Source organism: Cottoperca gobio, chromosome 17 (assembly GCF_900634415.1).
Source record: "Cottoperca gobio chromosome 17, fCotGob3.1, whole genome shotgun sequence".
Taxonomy (NCBI): domain Eukaryota; kingdom Metazoa; phylum Chordata; class Actinopteri; order Perciformes; family Bovichtidae; genus Cottoperca; species Cottoperca gobio.
Genome location: NC_041371.1, coordinates 23,890,717 through 23,909,368, shown reverse-complemented (window position 1 = coordinate 23,909,368; position 18,652 = coordinate 23,890,717). Strand labels below are relative to the sequence as shown.

The 18,652-nt window shown below is 39.8% G+C and overlaps 1 protein-coding gene across 1 annotated transcript in view; it reads left to right on the top strand.

Moving 5' to 3' along the window:
* Window positions 1–9,118: 9,118 nt before the first annotated feature.
* Window positions 9,119–18,652, top strand: part of LOC115022594 (cadherin-6-like) — a 72,501-nt gene continuing 62,967 nt past the window's right edge. Inside the window, 1 exon segment of the mRNA XM_029453636.1 lies at window positions 9,119–9,234. The gene's annotated coding sequence lies outside the window, so the exon portion shown is untranslated.

The following is an 18,652-nucleotide window of genomic DNA, read 5'->3' as shown; positions in this document are numbered from 1 at the left end:
TCCCCCTCCCTGTGAGGAAGAGCAGTGGTAGCATGATGGAGGAAGACCTGCAGTACTTTGAGCCCACACTGAGAATAGCTAAATGGACTGCATTTATAAAGCAATTTTCTAATCTGTGCGATCTCTCAAAGCATTTGAGACAACATGTCAGCATTCACAGGCTCCATACAAGGTGCACATCAGCTGGTCAGTAGTGATAAACATTCACACACACTCACACACCGTTGGTCATCGGGAGCAACTTGGGGTTCAGTATCTTGCACAAGGACACTTTGACATGCTGACTGCAGGGCCCGGGGATTGAACTTCCGACCCTCCAACAACCACTCTACCTCCTGCGCCACAGCTGGTACCACTAGCACACACACTCTTTTATTTGACTAAATGTATATACTTTTACATTTCAAATATTCATCTATGATATGGGCTAGTGCTGGCCCATATGTCGACTTTTTAAGGTATAGTAATATCAATTTCAAACGAAATATATATTAATATTAAAAAATGAATATTAAAATAACATACATTCTCCTAAAGGCACCAACACCACAAACACGCTGGGAGGTCAAGTTCTGTGCCTTGGATAACCCGAAGCCGCTGAGCTGGGCAGACACTAGCTAGCGGCTAGCCAGCAGTGACTCAAAGCGGCCACTCCCTTAATTATGCATAATTGAACCTTTATTTCTGCTCTATAGTTGGACATTTTAACATGGGGGTCTATGGAAATTGCGGCCATTGGATGAACTGCAGTTTTTGGCACTTCCGCATTAGATTCACTGCTCAGCACTGGAGTTTGCCCCTTGGTCCAATCGCTTCGTTGGAGAAATAACATTAAAATCCAGCAGACTTTCATCTCCATCCAAATGAAAAAAAATACATCAACTACTTTGCATGTTTTTATAGGTAGCCTATAATGTCCACTTTTAGCTTGATATAACATAATAGTTGCCGATGGTAGATACATATGTGGTTATAATAACTGCAACATAGGTCGTTAGGTTTACTTGAGAAAGCGCACTAGTCCAGAGACTGTCAGTGCTGTACCAGCAAAGAAGAGTGCTAACATATTTCAACAATTGCACAATTAATGAGGATGTCCAGATAAATGTTAATAATCACAGAAATCTTTAACCATGTGTTACAACTGCAAAGCCCTTTAAGACTATTGTTGAGCATGTATACAAATTGATCAACCTGGATACATGTGTTGCTTTCTCTTTTGGGCAGAATATTTATTATTTCTAATTTTTCCTAAACGAATACGCTGTTTTCAGTGATACTTAAATACACATTCAAACAAAGAATATAACAAATGGTTAACTTTGAGATTCATATGTAGATTCATATCATTAGTCTCAAATAATGACACACTTATCCTTAAAAGCGCAATCTATCAAGGACATCCACATTTCTGGCCAACCATTTCCAAAGCAGAACCGTGTCAATAACTCTGGAAAGTGGCAGTTTTTTAACAACACTTAGTCCACATTAGCACACTGCTTCAAATCTACATGCCAATTTTGGAAAATACTTTCTTTAAAATCAATTAACAAAAATATACTAAACACTTTAGATCAACACATCTATCTATGTTATGAACATCAAGAACATCTAAATGATCCCAACTACCTGAGGCTGTATCACCATGAAGCCTTTTGAGTGGAAGCAAAACAATTCTTTCACAATGGCTCAACCTTCTATCTGGTCACAGCTCCTGCTGTCTGTTTGTTCCTTTGTCTTTCCTTGCTTGCATTGCTTGACCTTGTCTGTATGATTGCTTGATTGTCTGTCACATGCATGGCGGGGCCACTGTCTTATGCATGTTTATGATGAGTATTGTTTTTCTGTTTCCGTCTTTGAAATAAGTTCTTATCTGTTTTTGACAGTTACTGCGCCTGAATGACTCCATGAAATCAAACCATCCTAGTGATGGAGTCAAGCTACCAGCAGCAGGTCTCCTGGCCGACAATAAAGCCAAAGGTGGGTTAAGTTAATTCAGAAATATTCAGAAATATACTATATATATATAGTATGAAGTATGAGCCAATAAGCTGATGTCGTGCGAATAATGTTTTAGGAGTTTGCTTTGTGCAGACATTGTAATATTCTCAGTCCCTGGACATCAAACTCTAGATGACAAGGTGACCCTGTGTGTCCAGAAGGAAAACAAAGATGGATGACTGTGAAGTGTCTCCAGCTCATAAACAGCATGGCCAGTGAAGATGAAAAAAGATAGTGTCATTATATTTGCACAATAATGTTTCATTGTCGGAGGACTAGCAATAAACTTTGTTCAGCTACACATTGATTAAATAGTCTGCATTTAAATATGTCCATCATTTTGAAAAGAACATAAAATTAGCATAAATTTGCATTTGACATTTGGGGAGTGAGACAAAAATAGCCTAAAAAGAAGGGAAAAAACCTTTCGGCCATTTGCTTACAGGAAGCCCTGCTGCCAAGAGGTTGGCTCTTGTTTTTTAGCCTTTTTTAAGCAGTACAATGAAAAGCCCCATACAGCAGGTACAGTTATTAAGAAAGTTTTAAGGGTTGAAAGTGTCATCACCTCATTTCCACCTGGTATTACCATGTGATCTGGATCTGGATATCTTACCTGTATGGGGGATAATGCTTGTTAATGATGGTGCAAATGCATCGTAATAGGAACGCTATTGGCTTGTGCCATATTTGGATGTGGTCTGGCTTGCATGGATTTTAAGCAGGTGTAAATTGTTCAGGTGTGACCACAATGGTTAATACTTTCTTAAATGACTATGTGCAATAATTACATGTGTCACTTATAGTGATGAACTCAAAGGCAATGATCAACTCTGAGGTTCCTCTCAGCTCATTGACACATTTCAGCTTTTAGCTCATTGTTTTGGCTTTACAGGCTTTACTTTAATGTGTCGGTTCACTCTCACCGCCACATCAGCTGTTTCCAGTGAAATATCTCAGACTGTAGCGCTTAATAGCCAGATATTTTCAGAGAGCTAAGCTAAAAGTAAAGTGAATAGAATATTGGACTTTCATTCATCATGAGGACACAAACATGACTCCACATGAATGATCATGTCTGTTGAATGTGTGAATAGGTAAGTGTCTGCTGACATGTTAAACATTACAACTTCACAAAGTGATAGAATATGCATGTTGTGTTTACCGTATGTTGCTCTTCCCTAGTAGCTACAAAATTAAGTGAATGCAGGTTACAGAAAACAATCTTCCCAACATATTGAATGGTCACCTCTGCCTCTTCCTGCTTTCTCAATCTGCCTTTCAAAAAGCTGCTGTGTTAGCACCATGGAGTCCATACAGCAGCGTTGCTTCGTAGCTAAGCCCCCAGGAGCAGCACTGGCTGTGAAGGGACTTTAGTGGCCACACTCAGTATTGCCGGATCACGTGATGTACACTGGCATTTTTCCCACACTATCACTAGAAAAGGAGTGGCTATAAAATGATGAATACCTTTTTCTGAGTTACTGCTATTAGAATGTAATTATAACATTACCTTCCCAATAACATTTGGGGAGCGAGGAACCTTCATGGAAATGAATGGAGCATGGCATACAGTTTCTCTTAATTCAGCCATGCTGAAGTCTCTGTACCACAACATGCACGACGATCAAGGGTCACATGACTTATGGGGGTAGCCATGCTAGTTGGCTCTGATTATTGACAACATACAAAGAGCAGACCTTTCCAGGGATTTAATGTTAAACTTCTGAATTTATAAAATAGGTATTAATGGATATCAACAGTGTCACAATTCTCAATTCCATATTCAAGAAAAGATTTACTGAAATTCGGAAAATGTCCACCCCCGTGTTTATACAGCCACAGAAAAAGCCGAATGAAAGGCTAATTTTTCTGCTTCCATCCCAGCATCTTTATTCAGTCAGAGCTCCAGTTTTTCACTTTGTCTTGGCAAGGCACAGTAAACAGCACTGCCAGAGCCAGTCAGCCAATATGGTGTAACTGATTTAAGGCGGATTAGAGATTCCTGTGCTAAGCCTGAGAGAATCCTCTCAAATATTCAACGACGGACTGAATTAGTGAAAGAAACAATAGCCATTTTCAATGCATCTTATGTAAAATGTTTGTGTCCTGTGATACTTGCAACCACTGTAGGTGGCTGGCTTTAAGTCTCCACCACATGTGACATGATTATAATGTAAAGCCACTCAAAGCCTGACTTTTCTTTATGAGATCTGAAAAAAGCACAATTTAAAAATACCCATTGCTGGCTTTACCAAAAGATATTGCTACTGTTTTCGTCTAGCCTGAAGTTCTTGTTTGCTCCTTCCCTCCTTCACTGTGACTTTAACTACTTCCTGAAAAAGCTTTTTGCTCAAAGGAAGTGAAATTGCTCTTAGTTTACAACTGTGGAGATGTGCTTTCTTTTTTTATGCTAGTCAGCTCTGTAAGCAATATACAGTAACTTATAATATGTATATTTACGAGTAAAGATGAAATATCCTATACTACATCAAATATATCTTCCATCTAGATATGAACAAGCAACAAGCTGAAAATACAGTACTACTTAAAATATCACATTCTAGCATATCATTTCAAATATCACAAAGCATAACTATTGTATCACCTGCAGTTTAATGTAGCCTGGGTAGTGATTTACTAAGATTGTTAACTGTTTGTATCCAGATGTACAATTTTAACCTGCTAGCAAATCAGAACCCACCATGATTAGTGTTTTCAGTTTGTAACTTTGTTGACGTTCCATTTGGGCTTTTCTTTGAATGAAAGTGCTTCCAATGCCACAATTTACCACTGAGCCTGAGCCGTGTCAGTAGTAGGATGGGGAAAGTATCATTTTCACCTTGTGTTTTTAACCAAAGCCTTTACCTAAACATCTGCATTTGAATGTTTTACAGAATCCACCACACAAATGCGATAATAGCTAAAGTAATCCAAAGTGCTGAAGGCACTGCTTTGAATCAGTTGTTGTAGTGTGCTGAGTATGTCTCAGAGGCAGAGATGCTCGTGAGGCAGAAGTAATGTTGAGTCCAAGCACTTATTCAGAGTGCAAGTGAGCCAACTGGCAAGCTTGGATGGCAGAAATAGGACTCTATCAAAATATAGATAACACTTATGAATGGTATGAGCTACAGTATTGTTTCTTTCTCTAATTGGTTATCTTGCTATTTAGTGCCTATAGCATCACCAGGAAGAGGAAGACTGTAGACCGTCATGACCTTCAGGTGCTCAGTTCACACTCGCATACATTTTTCACACATTTCGCCCGTAATGGTCCTCATGAGAGCACACTTCTGCAACGTAATATTTAACACTGGGGGGCAAACTGCTCACACCTTCTTTATGAAGCTTGGCTGTCCACACCTTCTCCAGACCAGCAGTGGGATTCAGGAACAATCTATAGGACATGTTTTGTTTAAAGGTACATTTTCATCACTTGCAGTGGATACATGTATTTTCAAATGTAGACATTTTAAAAAGGTATAAAAATTGGTGTACCATTTTCCTAAGACACTTTAAAAGATACAATTCAGTACAATTCTATGTAACAAAATAATCTAAGATCAAAGATTCTTAAAAACTTAAACTGTGAATGAAAGCTTAATATAGACTTTTATTTTTACTATTATAATTTATTTAATTATTGTTATTGTGATGGTATACTGTTCCCAAAGATCAGAAAACTAATTCCATGCTCAAACTCTACAAAACCTTTCTCTACAAATATTATTGTATTCCCACTCGAGTTAAAGTAGAACATTTATATGTTCAAGGATATCATGATATCACATGTCATTTCACAACACAATTTAAAGTGATTACATTGTTTCCGCTGTGTGCTTTTTTTTGTGTCCACCTGAACAATTGTCCTGAATCACAAATGTCTTCTTTTAGACATGTGTCCTTACCTCTGGTTCAGGAGACAGTGTACTACTCTGGTTTGTTCATACCTAAATAAATACAAGCCTTTTAAATGTTGTGCATCAGGATTGTCCTTAAAGTTTGAATATCATTAGGGATTATAGGGAAAATTATCCTTTATAACAGCAGCAACCTCCTAGCAGTATGGATACATACCTGTAGAGGGCTGAACACCCCAACAAGGACACAACAATATAAATCCTGTCAGCAGCACATTTCATGCAGTATCAACATCAAACTAGAAGAATCATCTGAGGGCTGATGGGTGTATTGGGGCCAGAGGAGGACAGGCTGTTACTGAAGAGCTGACATAGATGCGAGCAGTAGATCCATACCTGGAGAGCTTGTGCTCTCAGTGGGGCAGTCTCAAGTGGCACTCCACAGTGAGCAGGATAACTAAACCACCAACTCCACACATTAAGGATCAGGGTCATGACTGTTGACTGAAATACTGTATGTGGCATTGGGCCATGTCTTGTAGTCTATGTATGATTTCAAGTAGTAGTAGTTCCTTTTATGTGGGAATACCCTTGTCTTTCACTAATTTAATTCAGTATACCAGAGAGGCCTTGGCAGTATACTTGACTTGTGTTAAATGACTGTGTGTTTTTTGACAAAGAATGTTTCTTACTTTCTTTCTTTCATTTCCTTCAACAGAGGGTCTGTGGCCAATAGGGGGTCTTCAGAGTTACTTCAGGGGGTCACCAAATTATTGCTTGATAATGTTTTGAACACATTAGGCCCAATTTAATATGCAACTCAATGTTATACGTATGTAGTCTTTCTTTCAGCTAAACATTTTGGCGTGAAAAATGTTTAACAAATATTGCGAGATTAAAAAACACATTTTACTTTGCTATTTCACTTCAAGTCATATGTCCAGTGTAACATTTCTCAAAGATGGATAATTCAACTACAAGATGAATTATTTAGTTGTTTAGCAGTCGCTCTGCTCTCCCAGTACCTGTCTCTGTCTACCTATTCCAGCTTGACGGCCTCCTTTGTTATTAAGCTGCCTCGCAGAAGTGGTTTTGTTTCTATGGTTACCTCCCCTGCTTGCCTGTGTCGCTGCTGGCTACGTCTACGGCTATGTTATCTCTTTAGTTGTGCTTCGAAAGGTCAGCAGCAATTTCAAGCGGTGCGCCACACCAAGGGAAACACTTAAGCCCAGTTTGCCAGCATCACTCTCCCATAGGAAAACAGCGGCACACCTAGCGCAGAGCAGTTTTACTGCTGATCATGTGAAGGCCGGGAGAGCCATAAAAGCCAATTATTTCTAAATGTATTTCCTTGTGAGGCATATATTTAATAAAATTGAATGCAACTTTATGCGTGCATTTTTTAAGTAAGACATACATTTGTAAAGTATAACAGAGTATTGAAAGCGCTATATGTAATAAATATCTTTATTCTTCTTAATACCCTTGTTGATATACTGTAGCTAACTAATAATAAATTAAATACGTCTTACCATTAATGCGTCTTCTGGTACTGTATGGTTTTGCTGATGGCCTTGTAGTCTGGTTCATAAGTGGTGAGTTTCAGCTTCATGCAGGCGTTGAGGCTTCCATCAGTTAAACGTGAGCGTAGGTTGGTCTTCATGTTTCTCAGACGTTTACATTCATATGTAAAGCCAAACATGGTCAATATGGCAACACTCACACGCTGAATTGCATGTGACGGGGAGCTCGTTCAAAGTTTTAAGAATCAACTGGTCTTCAGGTTGAAGTTTTTTAATTTCTGTCTACTTGTGTTCACTCGCCAGCTCTGCTCACTGTCGCGCAAGTATTTCCAACTCTCCATTAAGGACCTTACTCACCCACATGTCTGACGCCTTCAGGTCAGCAATTCCAGCTCAAATTCTCTGATGGAGACCCCCGCTTTGAATGACTGCAGGAGATTGGACGTAAAGCCAGGAGATGCATGGTGTGTATCGAAGTGAGGCTTTACATTTGTCTGTTTCATCTATGCAATTTTCTCGTTGCATATCAAACATACCGCAGATCCTGCTCTTTCCACAGAGGCACAGTCCTCTGTCCACGCGGCCTGGAACGTACGGTAATCCTCATCTTTTTGTAATTTCCACATCTTTTCTGTGTTAAGGGTTGGAAGCAGATGAACTAGCTGGCTACCTGACGAAAAGGAGGAGTTTATTTCTTTCTTTGTTTTGGTGTCGACAGATTAAAATGAATCAGAATGTTTTATATTTGGAATTTTATTTTCAAAATAATAATAATAATAATAATAATAATAATAATAATACATTAGACTTGTATAGCGCTTTTCTTGTAACTCAAAGACGCTTGACAGAGTGAGTGACACAAAGCTAACTATATAAACAAACAAACGAGAAAGAAAAAAAAAAAAAATCTATGAATCGCTCTTAGTGCGGCCCTTCACCTTGGACCCATTGCCTTAAGAGGCCCTAGTGTACAGTGAGTTTTGAGGCTGAACCAAAACAGTAAAGTTGTGCGATGTAAAAAAGAGTAATGTGTGTTAATATAAAAATATTGTTTGGTGAAGCTTTAAATTCAAAATACCAAAAGTAAACTTGAAGTGTATTTGGAGGCGCTTAAATCGGGTAGCACAAAGTCACACGTTTAATTATCTAGAATAGTTTACTGTAACTCTGTGCCACTTTTAGAGTGCCATTCTGCCAGCTTCATTATTAAAGCTCATCAGAAACAACACATGCCCTTTCAGATGTAGCTACTTGTTGCAGAAGTGTACTTCATATAGATAGAATCGAAGGGATGAAACACTCTTTTTAATGGTCACACATGCAGAGCAGTGGGCAGCTCATAGGACAGGGGACCAATGGGAGTGAGGGGAGAAGGGGGATATCTGGTGCCTTGCTCAAGGTGCAGGGCAGGGGGTGAACTGGGACCTCTCCAAGTAGCAGTCACACTCTGTCTGTTGGTTAAGAGTTGGGACGAATATTGAGCACATGGTGTGTGTTCCTGTGCGCGTGAGCTTGTGTATGTCCCTTTAATCGCCGACGGCATAGCAATCACCAATCAGCAGCCACTTCAACTCCTCAATTTGTTGAATTGGTGAGGGGGGCCAGGGGGAAGGGGGGGGACGGGGGTATTTGTGGAGAGAGGCAGGAACTACACGAGAGAGAGAGAGAGAGAGAGAGAGAGAGAGAGAGAGAGAGAGAGAGAGAGAGAGAGAGAGAGAGAGAGAGAGAGAGAGAGAGAGAGAGAGAGATGCAGAGTGAGGGAGGAGAGAGGGGACAGGCAGAGAGCAGTCCTTCTCCGTTGGATGCGCTGCTGTTGGTTGTTCTGGTTAAACCTCCATCCTCGGCACACAGCGGTAAGTGGCACTAATTATACTCTCCCTACAGCGGCTTCAGGCCACATGAAATATCAGATATTAATCTACATTTGTATTATATAGTGGTCGGAGACTTTAGAAGCTCTTATTGTAGGAGATGCGTAATTGAATGTATTCTTCTGCAGCCTGTCACTGGTCGGCTCGGGTGTTGACGGAGGGCTCGCGGGCACTGAGTGAGGTTGTTTCAGGGTAAAACTGAGGAAATATTCTGGCACAGCTAGTAAGCAACTTTATTTCATAATTGGCTTCAGCAGCTTTTCCGGGCAGTTTTTGGAAACACTATTGTTAACCTGTAAGACTATTTGAAAAGCAGACTTTTTACCCCTAACATACATGATTCCTATGTTCTCTTTCCCTCCTGTATTCCGTTACTGATAGTTGTGTATGTGAAAGTTCTACTCTGGCGGACCACAGATCCTCGTTTCTTAATGTCGACAGCAGAATTGTAACTTATAGTTATCATATTAGGTGTTTAATAAAAATAGTGACCTTTTTATTAATTACTTGTTATCATGAATTGTGCTACAATGTACGTGGATAGATTCGCAGGCTGACGTACATTTGTAAATACGCGTTCAATGTTCAGCCTGCAGTCGCTGAAATTCCGTCGAAACCACGGCTCGGTGTGTTTCCTGTTGGCCAAGTTTTTCTACGTTTGGTGATTTGTTTTCAGTCGGAAATATAATTTGCCTGGTAATATCATAGTATATGGAAACTTGATGTTGTGTAACTGAAATACATATTGTGGTTTACCCAGTATAATATTTTAGACTTCATCACTGAGAAAAGCTTGAAACGTTAATGACATGGTGTTAGTTTTTTATTTAACTTATTGTGGTTTGAGTAGAGAGAGTCAGAGAGACTGAAGCGGAATGGAGTGATGCTGATCCATCACACTGATTTTGACAGATTTGACTCCTGTCTTTTTCACATCTCTCCCTCTCCCTCTCTGTCTCTGTCTCGCTGTTTTTCTCTGTCTCTGTCTTTCGCTGTCTCTCTACCCCCCGCCCTCTCTTTCTCTTTCTCTGTCTTTCTCTCTCTCTCCGTCTCTCTCCCCCCTCCCTCTCTTTCTCTGTCGCTCTCTCTTTTCCCCTGACTCCACCTTGGTCTGCAGGTAGCATCTCATTTCAGGATATATGAGTTAATAAAGATATATTTTCTAATTTGCATCCATGTCCTCACATCTCACTAGCAGATAATATACCAAACCCTCTCTTTTAACCCACATCATATTAACATGGAAAAGCAATTCCACCATGGCTTCCCTGGGCTGTTGACTTGACTGGGTGAGACCCAGCTGTTAATCGTGTTGTCTCAGACTGGACTACTTGAAGTTTCAGGCTGTTCCCTGTTGGATTCGACCTGCTTGGCGTGCTGGTGGGGGGTTTGAATCATCTGGGCAGTTGTGTAGCAACAGTGTTGATCATAATGTTAATCCCATCCTCTCATTTCAAGAGAAGAAGAGTTTGTGACATGCTTTGTAAAAAGAAAGAAAGAAAAGAAAAGGTAGACACTTTTTTATACGTTTGCTGTGTAATGACTAGGTATTCAGGATTCAGGATGTATGCCATCATTTTACTTTATGTGTGATGTAAAAACCTCTAAACGCAGAATTTAGTCATACAACTTTCCAGTGAAAGAATACTAATGAAAGCAGGATCATTGTACACACTGATATCTCTGAAAGAGATCAGTCAAAACAACATGACAATATTTGGTGACTATATCCACAAACTAATGAGAAAAATGCAATAATTACATTAGTCGCTCATTAATTCTGTGGAAAAATAATTGCACTGTAGTGAAATTAAACTGTTAACCCATAAACATGTAGAAACCCTTAACGGCCCATTGGAATTCAAAGCCCTGGTTGGTAATTCAGAACTCATGCTGAGAGCCATTGATTTATACTCTGTAGGGTTCTGGGGTTTCCCCGCATGCATGGAAGTGCCTTAGAAATGTACTTAGCACTGGCATCCATCATCCCTGTCAGTGCTCACAAACATTGCTCATTAACTCAGATGTGACCTCTACGCAGCCCTACAGCCCAAAACTTGCATTTTTCAGAGAGGAAGAGCCCAAAGTAGCCTGCTGGCTGGTTGGCACATAATGAGTTTATTGTAACTGTTAGTCTGACTAAAGACTCATACATTAGGTATCCAATCCACTGTGCAGTATGTTTGTGTTCTCATGATGCTCTCCTACCAGGACACATTGTCAGACAGCAGTGACCAGTGTGGATTTGTTCTATAAATTATCATTTATTTCTTAACAAATAAAATATTGTAATTATTCAAAATTCACCAGAAGACACTGCCATTTTGTAAAAGGTCTTAAGTCTAGTTCTTCTGCATGTTCTAGCCAAAAAACAGGCATATTGATAAATGATTTAGCTGCTAATCATGTGGAAATCCACTCTGTGCTGGTGTGCTTCTTAGTCCAAACCACAAGTACTTGGGTGACTTTGACACTGACAGACGTTGGCTCAGAAACCTGTCTCACAGTGCTTGCTTGTACCACCATGTGTTGTTGGTGGCCACTGTGATCAACTCTCAAAACTATAATAGAGGACTTTGTTTCCCCAAGTTTAGCCTCCAGATACAAATCCCAGGGTGGTCCTGACTCTGACTCTAACCATAACTGTCTTTAATCTAAAGCAAATAATTCCATGTCAATGGTGGATTTTGTTGGAGGTACATGGCGACACGAAGGCTGTGTAAAACTGTGAGCTCACAGAGCGGCAGTGCTCGTACCCCTGGCTACTGCACTGTGGACAAATGAAGAATCAGCTCCACCAAACTCCCCGAATCCCTGAGGGCTGTGACTGCTTGTGTCCCGATTAACACTTAATCAACATGCACATTTTACAGTTTACAGTTCAACAACTTGCCAAAAACAATGTTATCACAGTGAGAACAGCAGAATAAATGTAAAAACATAAGCATAAGTACATTTTGAAATTCAAATTAAAATAGTGCTTCTGCTTTTCACTTCATGTTAGTGGGAAAATAAATCAGTTTAAACATATCTCATTCAACTTTTTACTCAGCTAAATTCTGGACATTGGAAACAGTTTGACAAAAAACCCTTAACTCTTCTATGTACTCGTATATTGGTATTGTCCATTGCTTTCAAACAAATCAACATTTCATCTGGAACACTGCGAGATGCAGAAGTGGTCAAGGAATTATTTTAGTGCTTCACAAAGAGAAGAGAAAGATGAATGAGGGATGAAGAGCTTTGATGAACATAATACAAGATATAGCATACAGGGTAACTCAAATAACAATTGTTAAAAAAAAAAGACATAGTTTAGTGTCAGGAAGATATTTATAGAAGAAGACACAGACACTGCCAGTCTCAGATATTCTGATCCGTGATGGCACAAGCTCAGTCACCTTTACTCTTCAGCCTGGACACAGTCAGACCATTCGTTCACTTTGTAGTCTGTTAAGCAGTAAGATAACCTGCAGCCAGGCCAGAAAAACATTTGCACATAATCACTACAGAACTCAGTGAAGCCATCAGCAAGGAGAGGGAGATATTGGCTGTAGGTAAAAGCCTTGCTTCAGCACTCCCACCACACTGGAGGCCTTCTCTTTCTGGTTAAGGAAAACAAACAGGCCACCGCAGCAGAGGCAAGACGAGATAAAAGCATGTAATCCTCTGTATCGCTGAAACTCAGGATGGACCTAAGTATAGCAATGCTCCTGAGATGACCAGAAAAGCTTGACTGTAAAAAGTGTTTTAGTGTGTCATTCCAAATTATGGCCTGGAAACAAGCCTGGTGTGTTTATTAAGCTGCTGTGGGCAGCTTCAACTTGGCTTGAAACATGTCATCCTTTTCTTTAATGATTCACTAATGCAGACAGGACAGTTTGTAATGTTCACTTGGCTTGACAGACTCTGCAGTCACTTCATTTCTTATATGTCATATAATCATCTTAGTTTTTGAAAAGGGGATACAAGATTAGAACAACTAGGAGTTTATTGGTCTTGTGTACATGTACCCACATTCCAACTAGGTTTTTACATGTGCACACTTACAGGAAATACAGGAAAGTCATTTTCTACAGTTAAACAATATTCAACAGTTGAACTGTTGTTGGAACCATTATTATAATTGGTCTGTAATGTTGCCGTACAGCTGAAGAGCAGTTAGTTCAGCCTCACAGAGGTCACGTTTGCTTCAGTGTGATGTAAGATCAGCTCAAACTGGCACAAGTGATCAATATGATGATTAGATAAAGAGATGCAACAATCTGATGATCTCTTTTTATCAGCAGTCGACCTTCCAGAGACAGAGGCACTGGGGGAACGGGGTTTCCACAGCATGTGATGAGAACTAAATGAAAACCTGGAATTATTTGGTCTTGGTCAGAAGAGTTTAGACACTTATTTAAGGTTTACATCTTCAACTTTTGAAATGTGAGATATGATATGTCTTTCATTAGCTGGTGGTCACCAGAAACTTTGTGCTTTGAGCTTTCTCTCAGCTCTGAAACACTACGTTCATCCTTAAAGAGGATGTGCTGATAGGATCTTGTAGAAATGTTGAAAATGTGGGTTTTCCACATAAAACTAAAAATACTTTCAGTTGTTTACTCTGTCTTGCTTTCTATGTTGTGTGAATTATTAATATGATAGGGTGTAGCCTACTTTTTATTTATTGAATCACTACAATAACCTACAGGGTATACAGAAGAATGATATGCAACTCTTTTGAGATAATTGTAATTTTTCAAGCAAAAATTGTGAAAAAATACCAAATAGTCTTTGGTTCCAACTTCTTAAATGAGAGATTTGCTTCTTTTCTTTGTTATATTTCATAACAAATGGAATATCTTTGGGTTAAAGGCTTCCTCTTGGACTCTTGTAGTTGTCATGGTTTTTAATTTGTTTTATTATTTTGATATTTTCATTGTAGATTTATTGATAATGAAAATAATTGTTGCATCCCTAATTGATACATATATTATATGTGTGCTTGTGTCCTTTGCATGAGGAAGCCGTTATTAATGTGAGAAATCACAGGCAGCAGTAAGGCTTGTGAGTCAGGACGACACAAAGGCACATTTCTGTCCTGGACCCCCAACAGCTGAACACAGACATATTCAGCATTAAATAGAAATCATAACTTAGGATGCCTCAAAAAACATTTTTGAATGGCTGTTGTCCTCATCAGACTGGTTTACAATATTGGTGGAACAGACGGAACATCCACTCTGACTGTGAGAGCTTCTTTCCACCAGGCTTAATGTAAGTTGTAAAAATGTAGTACAACAAAGCCAAGTGTCTTGGAATACTGCCCATGATTACTTACTGTATGAAAAGCCACACACACAGACATGTTGTTGGTGCGAATAATATCAGTTGTTATGCTAGACAGTTATTAAAGCAGTGCATAATAAAAGCACTCAGTACATAATGTGGTCCGACAGAGCAGCCTCTCACACACAGTTCATTATGAAGCCCTGAAACTGCTCTGTGTGCTAATTTACATTGACATCCCACAACTACCCTAACAATAGTCTCTGTGCTCTGTATGCATGAGATGCGTGAGTGTATGAGTGTGTGAGTGTGTGTGTTTAGGGTGATAACACAGATGCAGTCCAGGTGCATCGTCAGGTACATTAAGTGGATTAGCAGAAGTGTGGCTATAGTTGAGGTGTGTGTGTGTGTGTGCTTTTGTGTGTGTGCTTTGTGTGTGTGTGTGTGTGTGTGTGTGTGCGTGTGTGTGTGTGTGTGTTTGATCTTTATTTTCCATGGAAAGCACATTTCCTGTGCACATTTTCCCAGACAATTTGCTGATTGGTCGGGTCTCTTCTCTAACCTGTAGACCTTTATCAACACGGCTGTGTATAATGGCATGGGAAGTTTTAATACACTGTGTGCATGGTTGTGATAGGAGACAACCTTAACAGTTAGCTAGCACCTCCTGTCCGTAACTCGAGGCAACAGCAGATACAAAATTGGCGTGCATGTGAATAGCAGCAGCTTTTAACAAAGTGCAGAAAGCTTTCACATCAAATGAACAGTTTTCCTCTGACAGGTGTTCAGCTGCATCTGTCTGGAAGGGAGCCGCTAAATTGTTGTTGGAAGACAACTTCAGCCTTCCTCTCTTCTGGCTTGACAGTTCCTCCAATTACAGCTCTCTGCCCAGTGTTTGAAAATACAGTAGATCGCTGTTCATCAAAGCCGGGTCAGGAAGAATGTCAAAACTCTCCAGACGGCTTCACCGTGTTGACGGAAATCAGATGAGAGGCTTTTTTTGATCCTACATGCAAGCTATCTAATTAGTGTCTGATAGTGAACCCTAGGTAACAAAAGAGAGAGCTCTGTTGAACATGAAAATGGAACAGAGAAAATTGAAAGGGGGAGTACAGAATATAGCTTTTCCAAGCTCGTCCCTAATTCAACGGCTATTTTCACACTGACATCGTACATCACGACTGAAGTGGACACATTTAAGTCCAACGGAAATATTAAATTGTATTCTTTGTGTCTGCTACAGCAACATATCTGCTCACTTGTCCTGAGAAAGAATCAGAAAGCAAAAGTTTAGCATTAACTAAATGGAATGTTCCGTTTTCCGTCTACGTAGATGAATCCTTATTTCATCTGAACCCAATCAAATGTCTCATAAAGCAATAACATCAGCATTTTATCATCAAACTGAGCCAGCTGCAGCTCCACAACACACTCACCAGCTTTCTGCTAAAGTCTCCTTCCCATCTGACTTACAGACATGAACACACAGCTTGTCCTGCACCTTCACTTGTTGAATGAGACACACACACACACGTCACTTAGAAGGATACGTAATGAGCTGCTGAGCTGCAGCACAGTAAACAGCATGGAAATGGAAATGTCAGTAGCAGGACGTGGTTCATACTCGTGAATACCACTACCAACACACTCTCTGCCCACCACATGTAGGCTACAGCGCAGGTTTGTGTACTGTGACTCCTACAGTGTAACACCAGCCTGCCAGCTGCTGTCAATCAACCACAGACAGGCCCCTACAGCCAACTGAGAGGGAAAGGAACATTTCTCATAGTTCACTAAAGACCTTTTTTCTTTCTTTTGAAAATAAAAAACTATTAACAATACGTGTAAAAACATGTTGGCTATATATTTGACTACAAAAAGCGATGACTGCATGTGATATTAGTATATAATGGTGGGCTGCAGCCTGTATCACAAAGCTGCTGCTTTAGCTTAAACACTGTGGTGTTAATGGCAGAGTAGCAAATCTATTGTGCATATTAAATTAAAGCTGCATTCTTAGATTATTTTCTTCTGAACAAGCTGTAAACACACTGTTAAGTTGTTATGTGGAACATGTTTTGGTCCACTATAAACTCTTTGTTTGGTTTGTTTGTGTTCCCCAGCGATGTAGCTGTGTGTCTGCTGTGTGCTCTGAGCAGGTAGAGTACAGTGTCTTTATCACAGCTCTTCACTGACAACAGATGCCTGATGCTGTTCACAATGATGTTGATATGAATGAATTTAGAAGCATGGAAATCCATATAATACAAGATACAAAAAGCCTCTATGAGGGCTCTCTCTCTGTGACATGTTTGACCTTACACGTAGTCATTTATCAATTGTTATTATACAAATATCAAACAGTGCAGCTTTTAAGGAGTACTATGCCAATACCAAAAACATATATTTATCTTTTGAGGATGGAAAAGCTGCACCCTGTAGTCCTGAGGGTGGCTCAGAGCGTTTCAGGACAGAAGCTATAGTCCTGGTCAAAGTGTCCATGTCTTCAGTTCACCTCTGATCAGTATACCCAGCAGGTTCAACTGTAGTGAGCTATGGTGAGGTAACAGCACAATACATGCTGACTATATGGAGTGAAGAAGCACATAACGCTGTGTCTTTACTAAGACCACTGTGGCTCTCCATTGGAAGCAATTTGAACTGCTGTGACTAGCATATCACAGAGGAGTGACACTTACACAACCACCTTTCAAGCCTACAAGTGGTAAAATGTGTTACTCAAAAGATATACTTTCTCTGGTGTGTTCCTTTAAAGTGTATGTGATGAGACACTGTCAAAAGCCTGACATTTTAAATTCAAACTGCAGCTGTTACAGAAGGAAGAAGCGTCACAGTAATCCAGGCACAATCACAGAAAATCTCTGAAATGACAAAGAAATAATTTTTAAAGAACTTTAAAGAATCTATATTTTCACGTGTTTTATGGTATGTTGTCTGATAGTCTAGTTCAGATAAATATAGGATAATATGATGGCAAGTATAATAGTAAGTAATGATGGGGATGCAGATAGAAAAGGTTTGGAAGTTGACAGCACACCTGTGGTCGGTTGCAGACTGTATGAAGCTTGAAAAGGCCGGCCTGGCATCCACAGTAACACCTCCTACATGCAGGAGATGACTGAACAGTGGTTTGAAACAGAATGCTTAATACACTCCGTCACAAACTAACCACGGCTGTGCTTAATTGTATTTCCTGGTGTCAGCTGGACAGTACAAAGACAAAGGTTATGTTCAATTGTATTCTTTTTTTAAATGGTGCTTCACTTTCATTGGATTGGACAGGACATGCTGCTGCGATAAAACTGTGTAATAAAAGAGGCTGTTTTTTAAAGAGAGCTTTTAATAATGTGCTTTCGATGGGCTATCAGGTTTTTATCTTCAGAGTATTCCTCTGTGTGATTCTTTAAATAGAAAATACTACACATGTTGCGGCAATAGCATGGATGGAACCATAAATCCTTTTTAAATGTGAGTAATCTTTATCTTTATCTTTATGAAAACAGGTAGTGGTCATGTGTCAGGTGTCGTGATTTGGGGCTTTAATATGACTGGCAGGAATTTGTTTGATGGCTAAGTGAGGCCTGTGAGTCAGGCTGAGTTAATAACAAGGATTTTATCCCTGAGGACAATACAAGCACATAAAGCCAAGTGCTCTCCACTCGCCACGGCCTTGTACAGATTATACTCCTCTGTTAGATAACATACTGTAGGGTTCTCCTCTTTTAGCCACCACCCACTACCAAGCCTGTGAGCTGCTCACTGGCTGGTCTTCCATCCATCCACTTTCTATAAGATATCCCAGCATGGTAGCCAGGGAGCAGTACATTTCTTAAAGGTCAAATCTGGGACACCACTTTCTACAGATCCATTCTGAAAAGTGTGAATGACATAGAAGAAGCACTGACATTTGATTTCAACACAAGAAACAACATGGCCTGGTCAGGGGAAATATTCTAGCAGTTGTGGGTCCTATGACCAGGAATTAATTGCATTTATTCTGTGAATTTCTGCCGTAGTCATTAGCTCCTAAAACTCATTTCAAAATGTTTGCTGATGAAGGCCAAAATAGGAGATATCATTTAAAACTTCGTATCACAGGTGCTGC